The 14028-nt window shown below is 35.5% G+C and overlaps 1 long non-coding RNA gene across 3 annotated transcripts; it reads right to left on the reverse strand.

Annotated features, from left to right (window-relative positions):
• Positions 1-4390: 4390 nt before the first annotated feature.
• Positions 4391-6228, reverse strand: LOC146939229 (uncharacterized). Of its 3 annotated transcripts, XR_015031590.1 has the most exons (5): positions 5929-6228; positions 5543-5815; positions 5347-5414; positions 4710-4801; positions 4391-4476 (listed from the first exon to the last, which is right to left on the reverse strand). It is a non-coding gene; the product is annotated as an uncharacterized LOC146939229 (long non-coding RNA). The 3 variants fall into 3 exon arrangements; XR_015031588.1 differs by lacking the exon at positions 4391-4476 and having other exon boundaries at positions 4648-4801; XR_015031589.1 differs by lacking the exons at positions 4391-4476; positions 5543-5815 and having other exon boundaries at positions 4648-4801.
• Positions 6229-14028: the final 7800 nt, after the last annotated feature.

A 14028-nucleotide genomic window follows, 5' to 3' on the forward strand; every position in this document is an offset into this window, starting at 1 on the left:
GTAGGCCAAGCAATGAGCATTGGCATGCGATTGAAATAATCATGGGATACCTAAAACGAATTATGACTTTAGGACTGCATTATCAAAGATACCCTGTTGTACTTGAAGGGTATAATGATGCAAATTGGAACACCTCGTCGGATGATTCCAAACCAACCAGTGGATATATATTTAGTATAGCTGGAGGAGATGTTTCTTGGAAATATAAGAAACAAACCATTTTGGCTCAGTCCTCAATGGAGTCTGAGATGATAGCACTAGCTACTGCTAGTGAAGAAACAAGTTGGCTAAGATGTTTGCTAGTTGAGATTCCTTTATGGGAAAAACCGTTACCAGCTGTGTTAATTCATTTTTATAGTACCGCGACTATTGCAAAGATTAAGAATCGTTATTACAATGATAAGAGACAACAGATAAGGCAAAAACACAGCACAATTAGAGAATTTCTCTCTAATGGAGCGGTTAAAGTTGATTTTGTATGTACTGCTGAAAACCTAGTTGATCATTTGACGAATGGACTAACTAGAGAGAAATTCCAAAATACATCCAGTAGGATGGGACTAATGCCTATAGCTCACTAAGTGATGGTAATCTGACCTACATGATTGGATATCCCAAGACGTAGGTTCAATGGGTAATAACAAGTCATGAAGTGACAGAACATGTTATGATAAGATTAAGGAAGCATGATCCTGCAATGAAAGAAGGATGAGATGATACAAACTCTTAATGAGATCTATACTCTATGTTGAGTGGGGTACATAGCTACAAGAGTATACCCTTGATAGACTCACCTATATAAATGTGGAACTGAGGCGGTTCCTATGGAATTTTGAGGCGGAATTCCTAAAGCATTAGTTAAAACTAGGATAGATGTGCAGGGCCATAAATGCACGAGCTTTTACAAAACACTGTAGGAAAAGGTATGGGTGCATACTCTAAGTCTGAGATAGTGTTCAAAGATGTAAGCAACTCTTGTTGAATGAGAATAGCTTCCTCTATGCAAAGGTTCAAGTTGTGGGCAACACCCTTGTTTATTAGCAACCTTATGGAGACGTCTTTGACGGTATTTTTCGAAACCCTTTTTATATTCAAGTGTGGGATTGTTAGACACTAGTTGAATTTTAGTGGAAAGTTGGAAGAATAAACACATGTCCCATAGAAAATAATTAGTGTTGGTATGAATTGAAAAATGTCCCACATTAGATAGGACATACCCACTAGTAGTGTTTATATAAGTGAGAGATGACCTCCAAGGGTGTGCTCTTGTGGCACCCACTTTTGCAAACTAGGAAGCGCTTAGGAAATATATATATATATATCACACGCGCGACGTGGATTCCTTAAAGATTAAGTTTGCTTAATCAGTAAGCTAACTTAATCCTCCTGTGATTTTCCTCTCTTCTCCCTCTTTCGACTTGTGTTGACGAGTCCTTCTTCCTTTCTTCTACTCCTTCTGTTCCTTCAGTTTCGAGTGGTCTTCATACCATATAGAGTGGTTTAATACCATATTGAGGGTGTTATTTCTCGAACGATTACTTACGGTGCAGTACATAATCGAACAGGTGAACCGGGTTATTTTATCCTAGAGGCGGCTCAGTTAATAGTCTACCTTGCACAAACTCGGGTAGTGCTACAAAACGTCTTAAAGAGAGTGACCTGATCGTGACACAACCCGGTAATATCTTCGATGGTGATTTCTTCATTTTTAAAAAGGTACTTCTCTAAATCTGTAAAAAAAAAAACATAATCTTCTCTATTACTGTTTGAACCATGTAATTTATTGAGTACCTTTGAAAAATTGCAATTGCTTGGTTTTATTCATTATGATTTGTTGTTAATGCTTTTAATGCGTTTATGAATGTCCATAAAATGATATAATCTCAATGACTACTAACCTTGGATTTAGGATTTAATCTCTTGGATTTAATCTATTATAATTGTTCAATCTATATAATAACTTGACATATTCTATTATCGTCTTTGTGACAATAGTTTGACGCTCATTCAAAGGTTACATACTCCCACAAGACATTAGGAGTTGTAACGAGAGAAGAGTGTTAGTGACCAAGACATTGACCTAATTATTCTGCTCAGACTTCCTGAAAACTAGACTTTTCACCCGTGCTGCCGCACGGGTCATATATAGTTCAAGAAACTACTTGAAATTCAGTAAAATAATCCATTGCGATATATTATATAGACTGTTTCTACAACTCGTTAAATACGTCTGTATGTTAATTTGTTATATTAATTAAGCCTTTTCCCGTCCGTAAATTTTATGAAAGGAAGCATATCAAAATCTTTAGTGTTTATTGCACCTTGAAACAAAGTAATGGTTTGTAGATTTGCTTAAACAACGCTATTGAAATGAAAACGCAATTACATTGGTTCCAAATCGCAAAAAGTGGATTAGGAAGTATAACCAACAGATAAATTATTGAATATTGCTTTATTATGCAAATCAACCATGAAATTATCAAGCAGAATATCAGTTTTCATGTTTTCGTTCTGTGTCAACATGGTTCCATTAGTAAACAGCAAGTTATAGTTCAATGCACTAATATACATATACCATGGCCCGACTGGTATGAGTTTCAGTTGAACCATATAACAGAAATTATACGGCAACATGACAGAAGCCATTCCACGCATATATAAGAAATTATACGGGAGCTGATACATAAGAAAACACAAAACAACATGTCTGCACGGATACAGTAGAACGCAGCCTTAATAATCAGGTATTATTTCAATGTTTAAATAGCTGCTACCAAAAATAGTTCAATACATAGTACAGATTAATAGTCATAAACTATATGACTTTCAATGAGATGATGAATCTTATATATGTTAGTAATTATCTAAAATATAAGACTTTATCTTAACAAAAATGGCCTAAGTTTGGAATAGTTTTTGCTGGATGCAGTAATAGGAACATTGCAGACCGATGAATCATTACTTGATCATTTTTTACAGACAACTTGATCACAACTTATACATATTTAAGGTTCTCCACAAATTTGATTGTTTCCTCCGTGATCCAAGTCATTACACTGTCTATAGAGCCAATAGCTTGTCACCAAGGTGTGTCCATGAAGCTTATTAATGTATTGTTCAATATCAGTGATTGAGGACATTTAAGATTAACTTAATAATGTGACAATAGTTTAACATAAGTACCCAATTATAGATAATCATAATCCTCGGTTAAGCATTCAAATACACAACTATAAGCTCCATTGAGAATAATCAAGATATATAAACACACTTCAGTGGAATACAATCATATTTTTCTCTTTATTCTCTTTCAATTGTACTATAAGTGTGCCACTTGATTATGAACATGCCTAATATGTGATGTAGTTTTTGAAAACTGAGAAATGAATTGATATATCACTTGCTGTTCAAAAATAAATAAAAATTGATACATCACTCAACAATAGATCCCATATAAGAGTGTGAGAGCTGCTGATCCAAGATGGCATTGGATGTGTTCATTGGTTTTGATTCAACGATCAAGTAAAAGAAATTAAGGTCAAACTGTAACCCAATTTTGTAGGGCTTCGCGTCCACCAGATCTGCGTCATTTGCAGCTATTATTGACAACTGCAGGTTGCCATAACAGGACCAAATTTGTCTCTGATTACCGACAAAAGAGCCCAGCTGCCCTCCTCGTTTGGTCTCGCTGCATTCACGTTTAGTTTGTATCACCTGGAGGTGGATAATCCAAACACACATTGGAAATCAAAATATCCTATATTTGTTAGGTGCAAAAGACCATATCTGCTACTTTTGATTTACTCTTTTAATTTGCAGTGAACATTGCCCTAGCTAAATTTAGTTCTTGTATCCCTTTATCACAGTAGCTATATATTAACTTTAGATAATTTCCAACTCTGCTACCTCTTCTCTAAATAAATAACAACCTACTATTTGCTCTCATATATTTTATCATTTTACACTTTTCTGAATTTGCTAAACCTCATAACAATCAATGTACGGTTGTCCTGAAATCCTGCTAAATCTTAGTAACACCGTTCAATCGCAGTCTATCTGCAACTATCAGGAGAACCCTATTTACATATTCACTCAGTCAAATACAACACAACTTCTTGAAAGGTACCTTGTAATATAGAATAGTAGCAGATACGAAACTGACAGAATCAGAGTTTCAAAAATACAACAATGACAGATCTTACTATTAAAGATCTTCAATAATTTTGATTACTAAATATGTTTTTCTATTGATGTTTAAATAAATCCTGCATAATTTATAATACAACAACACTTTCTAAGTTAAAAGGTCAAGTAAATAAGGCCTAATTTAGAAAAGAACTCACTATCACTTTTTCTAAGTTTATATAAGTGGATGAGTTGGAACTTAAAAGAGAGAGCTACCTATGAATTCAAACATTAGCACTTTTAAGTTTTTTTTTATAAGTGGAGGAGTTGAACCTTAAAAGAGAGAGCTACCTGTGAATTCAAAAAAGAATTTATTTTTTAACAGAATATGAATCAACATCTATTGTCATCAACATATAAAAAATCTCAACATAGTAAACTCATTGAAGAAAACTGTTAAATTTTTCTCAGTAGCTATTCAACAATTTCAATAAGAATAAAGGATTTAATATCATCACTCACCAATAACTACTTGAAATTATAGCTTTAAGTATAATTCAAAATATTATTGTAACTACATGTACCTTGATTGGTTAAATAATCTCTCTGAGTACACTGCACAACCAATGACTCCATCATAACCTTTTGTACGCGCTATTCAACAACACAGACACACCTGAAAAGTTAGACATCATTCTCTTGTTAAGATAAAGGAAAGAACACACTTGAAAAACAAAAAACAAAACCCGAATACAGTGGACCAAAACTTTAGTTCTAGATTATTAAAAGAAACATAATATAGGGTGCCAAATATATAAGATAACTAAATAATTGCAAGAAACTTTGATATGCAGTGTGACGACATCAAAATAATGGAAACCTTGTGGAATTATCCAAACGATCCCAAGCTATATCAAGATCAACATTAGCTATAGAAACATCCAGTATGTTGGCTGCAACCAAGCATTGTCATTCTTGCCATTTTATATAGGTTTATCCCACTAAGCAGAGCTGATAAAAAATGTGATTTTATGTTGACATATTCAAATGCTAAAAGTAAAAATAGGTCAAGATATGTAGGAGTGACTTAAGACTTTGGTCATTATTCATCAAGAATAGAAATAACATAGTATTAAGAATCATAGTCATAGACTCAACCATGCTCAACCACCCTATCTACAACTCAGCTCAATCTATCAATGCAGTCAGAAATGAACTTACCCGGCCAGTCCACAAATAAAAGGACAAAAGAAAACCTTCGAATATGGCCTTTATTTTGCCAAGGAACCCTGCAATGGTACATCATCATTGTTAAATTCAGAAATTGGAGGAGAAAAAACAATAAGTTTTAAATTACAGGCATAATGGGAGCTATTATCTATTCCATGTCATGATTTAAGAAATGCACAGAGAAGACCTCAACTAAGTTCTAATGATCCTTTTATCAAACAATTAGAATGCAAAGTACATCCATCAATGTGAGTGACTGTAAATGATACTGAATTGGGCACTGCCAAAGCATCACATTCCCATTTCTCATGTTTTGAAAAATCTCTAGTGGCTGCCAAAACACAGGTTTGACCCGTACTTAATACACTTTGTCACTTGTCATAATTTGTAAGCTGTCAAAACAAATGAATGAACCACAGCCAAAGCATCACATTCCCAATTCACCTGTTTTGAAAAATCTCTAATGCAGACAAACAACACCATAACTAAAAATTAAACTATGCAATCAAACCTAATGTCACATAATTTCATAGAGTTAAAACGAAACAAAAATAAATTATTCAGTTGCATTACCTGAATGGTCGAAACCAAATCGTCACAACAACAAAGGAAATTCTACAAACAATGATATACAACCCAGATCGAGATGCAGATGATTTCATGACTATATTTGATGTGTGATTCTCTTCAGGGTATGTTCACTATCTCAACTCACTGTTCTCGCAGCGGTTTTCGGTGAGGTTGCCGGAACTGGAGGAGATGAGGATGAAGAAAAGCAGCGAAATCAGCGATTGAGAGAGGAGTAGCGAAATCGGCGGTTGAGAGAGGAGAAGAGCAACGATGGAGGAGAATCGGAAGATTGGGGTGAGAATCCTCCCAATCCAAAAACCCAATTGATTGGTTGGTTCAAAGCTGCAGTACCTAAAAACCCAATTGCTCTATTTTGTTTATACACCATATAGTTGCCAAATCACAGCTCATATTTAGAATCAAATTTGATTAAACTGATATCTATCATTATCACATATGAAACATGATTACATAAAACTTTTTCAGAAACACAGTGATTTGGTTTTCAATCAACCAACATGCAGAACTAACAGAAACACTAAATTTTTGGAATTCATCTAAACTCTACAGAAAATACCTAGGATCAGAGCGCGATTTGCAGAAAATCCATGGAATAAGAGAACCTATTCCAGAACCAAATCATAATCTAGCTGGAAACTTTCCATCTATTATTGTCTCAATGAAATTCAGTCATATAGCAAATAACCATTTATTTCAAACACCTGCAACATTAAATGATTAAAAAAACAGAGAGCCAATATTAGATGCATATATGCAAATTAAACAACCAAAAGACCAACTTTTTAGGACGTCCTAAATTTTATTCCCTAAAATCAAATATAGACACCAATTAACCATAATACATGTATCATATTATGCAAAATTGTATACTATAAATAATTTGTATAACTTATGTGCAACATTTACTAAAGTAATAAAATTGGATGAAGTAAATTGAACATCAAATACACAAAAGAAGATGATTACCAAACACATTGGTTCCTTTGGCTCAATTGCTTGCTGGCTAATTGAAGGAAGAAGATTGGATGAGAGACATGGAAAGGGAACAGTGAAGTTGGAAAGAATAGTCCTCTCTCACTGTGTCTGCCATGACAGTTGCCGCCACCGCCGGAAGCCATCGTCGTCGTCGACAAATCTGTGGTGGAGGAGGATCGGAGCATGTCATCAGATCTGGTCGGTGGGAGGACGAAGGAGAGGATCAGAGCGAAGATTGAAAGGACCGGGGTGGAGGAGGACGATGGTCACCAGATCGGGTGGGTGGAAGAACGATGGGGATGATGGAATTGGAGATTGAGAGGACCAGGGTGCAGGAAGAGGTCGGAACAGTGAAAGAACATAGTGAGAAAGAGAGCAAGAAGAAGAAACGTGTGTGTTGTGTTTTGTTATCGTTTTGTTTCCTATGCGATGTGTATCAATTTTCAAGGAGAGATTTGATCAACGGCTGATGTGCTAACCTCCCTTAATTATAATGATCTAACGGCTGAAATTGATTGGAGCCAAAAAAAATTAGGTTTAGGGTTGGAATTAGGGGTTGGATGTCAGCTAGGATTAGATATAAAAGATAAGAAAGCAATTGTAGACCTTCGTGGACTCACCAAATAGTGAAAGAGAAGTGAATCGAAAACGACCAAATCATTCTATTTACATTGATTTTATTTCTTTAATGCAAACCAAATTTATGGCCTATGTATTCCCTCAATTTTATACTTTCTGAGTACAACTGATTTGTCGAATTGAAATTTATCAAACAATCCATACAAATACGAACTTTTATAAATATTATTAGTTAACGACAATTTAATACACATGCTAAACCGACCATCAAGATCTCAACTAGGTTGGAACCTAAGAACACTAACAAACACTAGCAGCACAGTTATGTATATATAAAAAAAAAAAAAAAACAAGATTGGATTGAAATAAACCAAAACTTACATAATAAATTAAATAATAAAGCATTAAAAAAAATGAAATTTTGAAAGTCCTTTAAATTCCAATTAATGTCCGTTCTTTTAGCTTCATGAATATTCAATCTTTTCTACTGAGTCTTGGATAAATATAGGGTAAATACGATATCTCCTTTTGTAGTAAGTGTTATCTCCACAACTCTTATCCTTTACAACCTCATAGGTTTTCAAGTACATGAGCGTTCTTTCTGCACTACATGTTTAAAATTGCGAAAATCATCAATTTTTATAGTTACCTGATGTGTCTCAGGAATGATTATGGTTTACCCAAAATCTAGATATTCTTTCTCATTAAATTAGGCTTCATCAGAAGACAAACTCACAAGACCCCACTCAAAGGCACCCAAGCAAGCCCTACACACAGACAGCTACCGGCTCCAACAGAGGATAAGTTCCACCACCCACTCATAATGAAATCAAGGAGAACTAAGTTGACTCCGGAAAAACCAAAACCATGAAAAGAATTGGATCTTGTGAACCAATTCCTCACATCTAGTGTCCTATCGAAAACCATCTTTATAAATTTTTCGACGTAAATCTGGAAAAAGAACTTGTTGGAACAAAATGTGTTTAACAATGAACATTAAAGAGTTTTGATGATAACAAGGTATTAAAAATTGTAAATTGGACTAGCTAATATTTGTTCAAGTGTACAGGACCATAGTTAAAAATTTACATCATATAAAGGTTCTGAAGAACAAAAAGAGAGCTAAGGAATCAAGAAAAGGAAGCTTTAAAGCGTCTGAAGAGAAGTGCTCCTGAAGACTAAAAGTGCTCCTGAAGACAAAGTGCTCCTGAAGAATGTTGACGTCATCAGAAGCAGAAGTTCATCAGAAGCGGGTAGTTCAGAAGCGACTTCATCAGAAGCTGAAGCTCATCGGAAGCTGATTATCACCACATGCTGAAGATTCAAGGATCAACACTCCAAAAGCTGTCTATTGGATTCGAAAACACTACGGAAGACTAGTGGAATTTCGCAACGGTCATTTTGATGAAGATTTGAAGGCATTGGAAGCTTATCTTCAAAAAGTGTTGACATTGTACTATGTACGAACTGTACAACCACCTTCCCCACTACTCTGCAGTTGTCCACGCTACAAGACAAGAAAACAGCTCCAGACTACGGCTACGCCTGCAAAAATGTTCCTTCACAATGGGAATGGATTTCAAATTGGTTCTTCATAGGACAACAACCAAATCAGGCAAAAGATCACTGGTGAAAGATCAAGCTTCAACAACGACTCTTTTGATGTGCTGGCAATTTCACAACGTCTCTTTCACACCTCTATATAAAGGAGTGAAGACTTAGAGTTTTGGTACTCTAATGCGGAACAAAAGACTCTCAACAATTATACAAGTGTCAAACCTCTGCTGAAATTGTTCTGCATTCACTTAGAATTTTTGTTTCTCAAAGTCTTATTCTATAAATTCTTAAGTCTTAGAGTCGTATCTGATTTGTATTGTGAGCACCTCTGATTGAATATCAAGTGTTCAACTTCAAACATTTTTCTTTGTAATCTTGTTTGTTTAGAAGTCTCTTACAGTTGTGCTTGAGCATAGAAGTCTCTTGATTGTGTTCTTGAGCATAGGAAGACTCTTGCAAAGTGTGCTTGAGCAAAGGAAGTCTCTTGCTATGTGCTTGAGCAATTGTAATCAGATATTACATTTTAGTGAACTCTCCTTGGAAGTGCAAGGGGGACTGGACTACTTCCGGATTGTGGAAGGAACCAGTATAATTGCTTTGTGTCTTTCTTCTTCTTCTTCTCTCTCTCTCTCTCTCTCTCTCTCTCTCTCTCTCTCTCTCTCTCTCTGTTTTTTATCCGCTACGTTCAGATTCTGATTATCACTTCAGAAGCTGTCTCACTTAGCTTCTGACCAGTGTGTTCAGTTTAGGAGAAACGAATAATTTTTCAAAACACAATTCAACCCCCCTTCTTGTGTTTTTCTCACCTTCAGAACTTGCGTATATCATTCCCTTGTTTCAGTAGCCTCTCCTGAATTTTAATTATTATTGAAGAGGAATGCATGCATGGAAGGATCCAACTCTAGTTGTTATTAATATGAATATGAATTAATGAATGGAAATAATGCCTCATTGATTGATTAATGAGAGTAACCCATATATACATATATATATAAAAGTAATCTAATTCTTCTCACTATCATCTTTATGACGCAATAGTTATATATATAAAAGCTTACATTAAAAAACATCTCAAAATAGGGAGGGAGGGTAAGAAAAACATCTCAATATTGACATCTAAAAACGAAGCCAGGCCAAACAGGTAATTCACACGGCCAAGAGGGTTTCACAACTGTAACACCCATACCAGACGTATCTAGAAAGTCCGGCACGTGTGTTAATATTAGTACTGGATGCATTAAAATATACAACTTAAAAATTTTCCGAATGAATAATATTTACATCAAGTCACGTTCGTACAAAACTTAATACAATACATTCATCCATACATAAAAATACATCCTTAATGTCCATAACGTCCTGCAGCTTACGAACGAACCCTTGAAGTAATATCCATCCGGCTCCGAACATGCATAAATATCCTACTTATCTGAAACAAATAAGGATTGGGATGAGACATAATGTCTCAGTGAGTTCCACCTAATCCTAGGCTATAGGCAACCTCAAGGGAAACCTACGGTCACCACGTGTCTACATTACAACCTGCCGGTTGATTATACGTGTGTGGAGACTGGCATACTTAGACGGTAGTGCATACTAGAGCCGTCATAGTCTTATCTTACTTGTTATAGGTTCCACTTCCTATACATGTCATGGCGGTCAAGGGGTATCTAAAACCGCATTGCCAAGTATACGATTTACGTATCAAGGCCTAAGCTAACATAATCATGACATAGATCTAAACCGGACGATTAGGGGAAACCTAAGATCGTCATCGGTAACATGTTCTGTACTTGCTCTATTTCAAGCCTTATACTTGTCCTATAGCATCTAATGCTCTTGATCTTGAACTTATTCATGCATGGAAATAAATCTTGCATTTCATAACATAATCATAAGAAACATAATCGTAGCTAAGTTCATTCATTAGGTTAGCGTTGAACAAACAATTATTATCTTGATTCATTTTACGGATAGTCCCGGGTGGAGTAACCCCGAGATCAATCCCATACATGACCGATGTACGTACATCGGACTCCCTCGGTGTCGTGCGGGTCCCTTGCGGCTTAAACCGTTCCCCTTAGGTCGAGAACCTCCCGTATCCCCCTGGCGTGGATAACAAGAGACACGAGCACCTACGTCTTGATTACTCAGTGACATGCGGGTCCCTTACGGCTTAAATCGTTCTCATCATGAGAACCCCTTGTATCCCCCTAATGTGGATAGCAAGAGACATGCCACCTACACTTATTAAGTCATGGTCTTGTCGTATACATAAGTTAAACATGTACATACTTGATTGTTTACCTCGGAACCTTAATTGAACCGATTAGTGGTAAACTCTTACTTGTTTATTCTTAATCATGGTGGAGAGATTAACTAATCAAACCACAACTTATCATGCTTGCTATATCTTACTTAATCATGTGCGAAGATAACGTACTTCGCGTCTTATCATTCTAGAAATCTTGCTAACTAACTCGTTCTCGACAACTATGTCGAGGCTCTAGTTTTCCCTTGCTTAATTAATAACTTACTACCCCATTCATGAAACGAACACTTCTCTCATATGTCATGCTTTCCAATATAAATAAATACTTGAATTTCTTTCGACACAACGTTTAAAAACCTATGCCTTGGAATCTTGTTTTGAAGGGTTTATATGTATAAAAGCATACATGAATGAAAGCCGAACCAAAACACGACATCTAGGCAAGACGAGCAAAACAGGGCAGCAACCATGCTTTACTCGCCATTGCGAGTTGGCTAGCTCGCCATTGCGAGTAGCATTTACTCGCCATTGCGAGTTGGTTGCGAGCAACCCTACAGGACGGCCATTTTGCTTGCCATGGCGAGTAATAGCTCGCCGTGGCAAGTTATGACAGTCCAGCACCTGCACAAAACATGTTTTTGACCCAAAATCCTCAAAACAAAGTTTTCCAAGGCATATCATGACTCTATGGATCAAAATAAACTTGCAAAGTAGTCTTGGAACAAGTATTCACATGTATTGGGAGCATGACATAAAAAGGGGTTACTAAACATATACCTAAAACCCTAGAATTATCATATGTTTCATATTAATTAACAAGGCTTAACATAATCCCAAAAAGGGTGGGAAAACTAACTATGGAACTCACCTAGTGATTGCACTTGATTCCAAAGCTCACAAGCATCATCATCATCACATCCTCAATCTCCATTCCTCGGTACATTCTTCAACATAAACTTCCATGCTCACACAACCAAAGCCCTATCTTCTTGATCCATAACCAAACTCTTGCTTCCATGATCACATCTCATAAGAAACAAGGTGAAGGGAGAGCATAATCCAAACCCTAGAACATGCAAATCCTTTCCGAGAGTATTCAAACTTTGTAAAGGTTGGAGCTAAACCATTCTTGATGAAACTTTATACATAACCCTTCAATGTAACCACTACCAATCCAAACCCTAACTCTTGGTTTTCTTCTTGAGAAGAGAAGTAGAGAAATCAACAAGGTACAAACTTCCCCTTAACTTGAAAGATCATGAAGAAACATGACCTAGAAGCTTGCCATGAAAGAGGAAGGTTTAGAAGACTTGATGGAGGTGAGAAGAAGAAGAATGGCGTGAGGGAAGAAGAGAGGAGGGAAAGTCTTACCAACTTTGGAGAGAGAAAGGGATAAGGGAAAAAAATGAGATATTTCTTGGCCATAACATATAAATATCCTTTTGTGTGCAATTACCAAATTGCCCTTGCCTCAAGCGTGTTAAATACGACTCTGATGCTTTTCCCGTAAAAAGCTGACATCTCATAGAATATTTCCATCACACTTATCTCCCATGAATTTAATTTCTCTGACACGATCAACGGGTAATATACCGATACTGACAGGCGGGATATTACAACAACCTACGCATAGAAAGTACAAGGAGATCCTACGAAATTACCAAAAACTACTTCTAGGTAAACAAATGCTTTTATGACATTAATATGGACATTGGAGCGAGTAATGGGAGATAGGTGCTTGGACTTTGTTTTTGTGGCTATTTACGATCGGCTGTGATATTTTAGTTTAACTTTTTGTTTATGTTCGTTTCTGGGGGTTTAGCTTGGTTTGGATGTTGATTAGAGGTTTGCATTTTATTGATGTTTAAGATGTACGATGTATACATTTTTTTTAGTGTTTCGCCTATATTCATCGGTCCATATTCGTCTTGTGCAAAGACTTGATTATTAATAAAATTTTGACATTAAAAAAAAAGTTGTATTTACAGCTAGATCAAAGTCATATTTTTGGGATTATGAGTTATTTTACTCAAGTAAAAAAAGGAATATGAGTTATTTTATTCAAGTAAAAAAAAAAGGAATGAGTTATTTTTCCAACTTTGGGTGCTATTTGTACTTAGATGTTTTAAAAAAATATTTTATTCAAAGTCATATTTTTAGGATGATGAGTTATTTTATTCAAGTAAAAATATATATTTTTTTGAACAAGGAAGAATGAAACTTATCTTATATTAAACGATAAAAGATGCTCATCTCAACACAGGATGTGCCAAGAAAATTACAATACACAAAAAAAGAAGAACTAAAGTAAAATCATCCAACCATTGTCCAAACAATTTAAAAGAAGACACTAACGATATTTTAATAATTAACCAATATGGAATTTAAATTGTCTATTAAAATTACAGAATCACGATTTTACCATTCAATGGTAAAATCGTGGTTCTGTACATTTATTAGTCTATTCATTTCTTCCATTTGAAGAGATACGGACACAAAGAAGTTTAAAAATAATTAATAATGGTGGGACCCACTACATATTTTTTGTAACTATCTTTCATCAAATGACATTGTCCATTTATTTAAGGAGAATGCTAAAAGAAGAAAGTTTTCACAAATAAGTGATGTAACAATTATTTGGTCAAAAGTAATATCTTATATTCCCAATACAAAATTTCTATTCATGAATTCCTTAATCA

The sequence above is a fragment of the Medicago sativa genome, chromosome 3 (assembly GCF_051527215.1).
Source record: "Medicago sativa cultivar Bolivia chromosome 3, Bolivia_mono, whole genome shotgun sequence".
Lineage (NCBI taxonomy): Eukaryota > Viridiplantae > Streptophyta > Magnoliopsida > Fabales > Fabaceae > Medicago > Medicago sativa.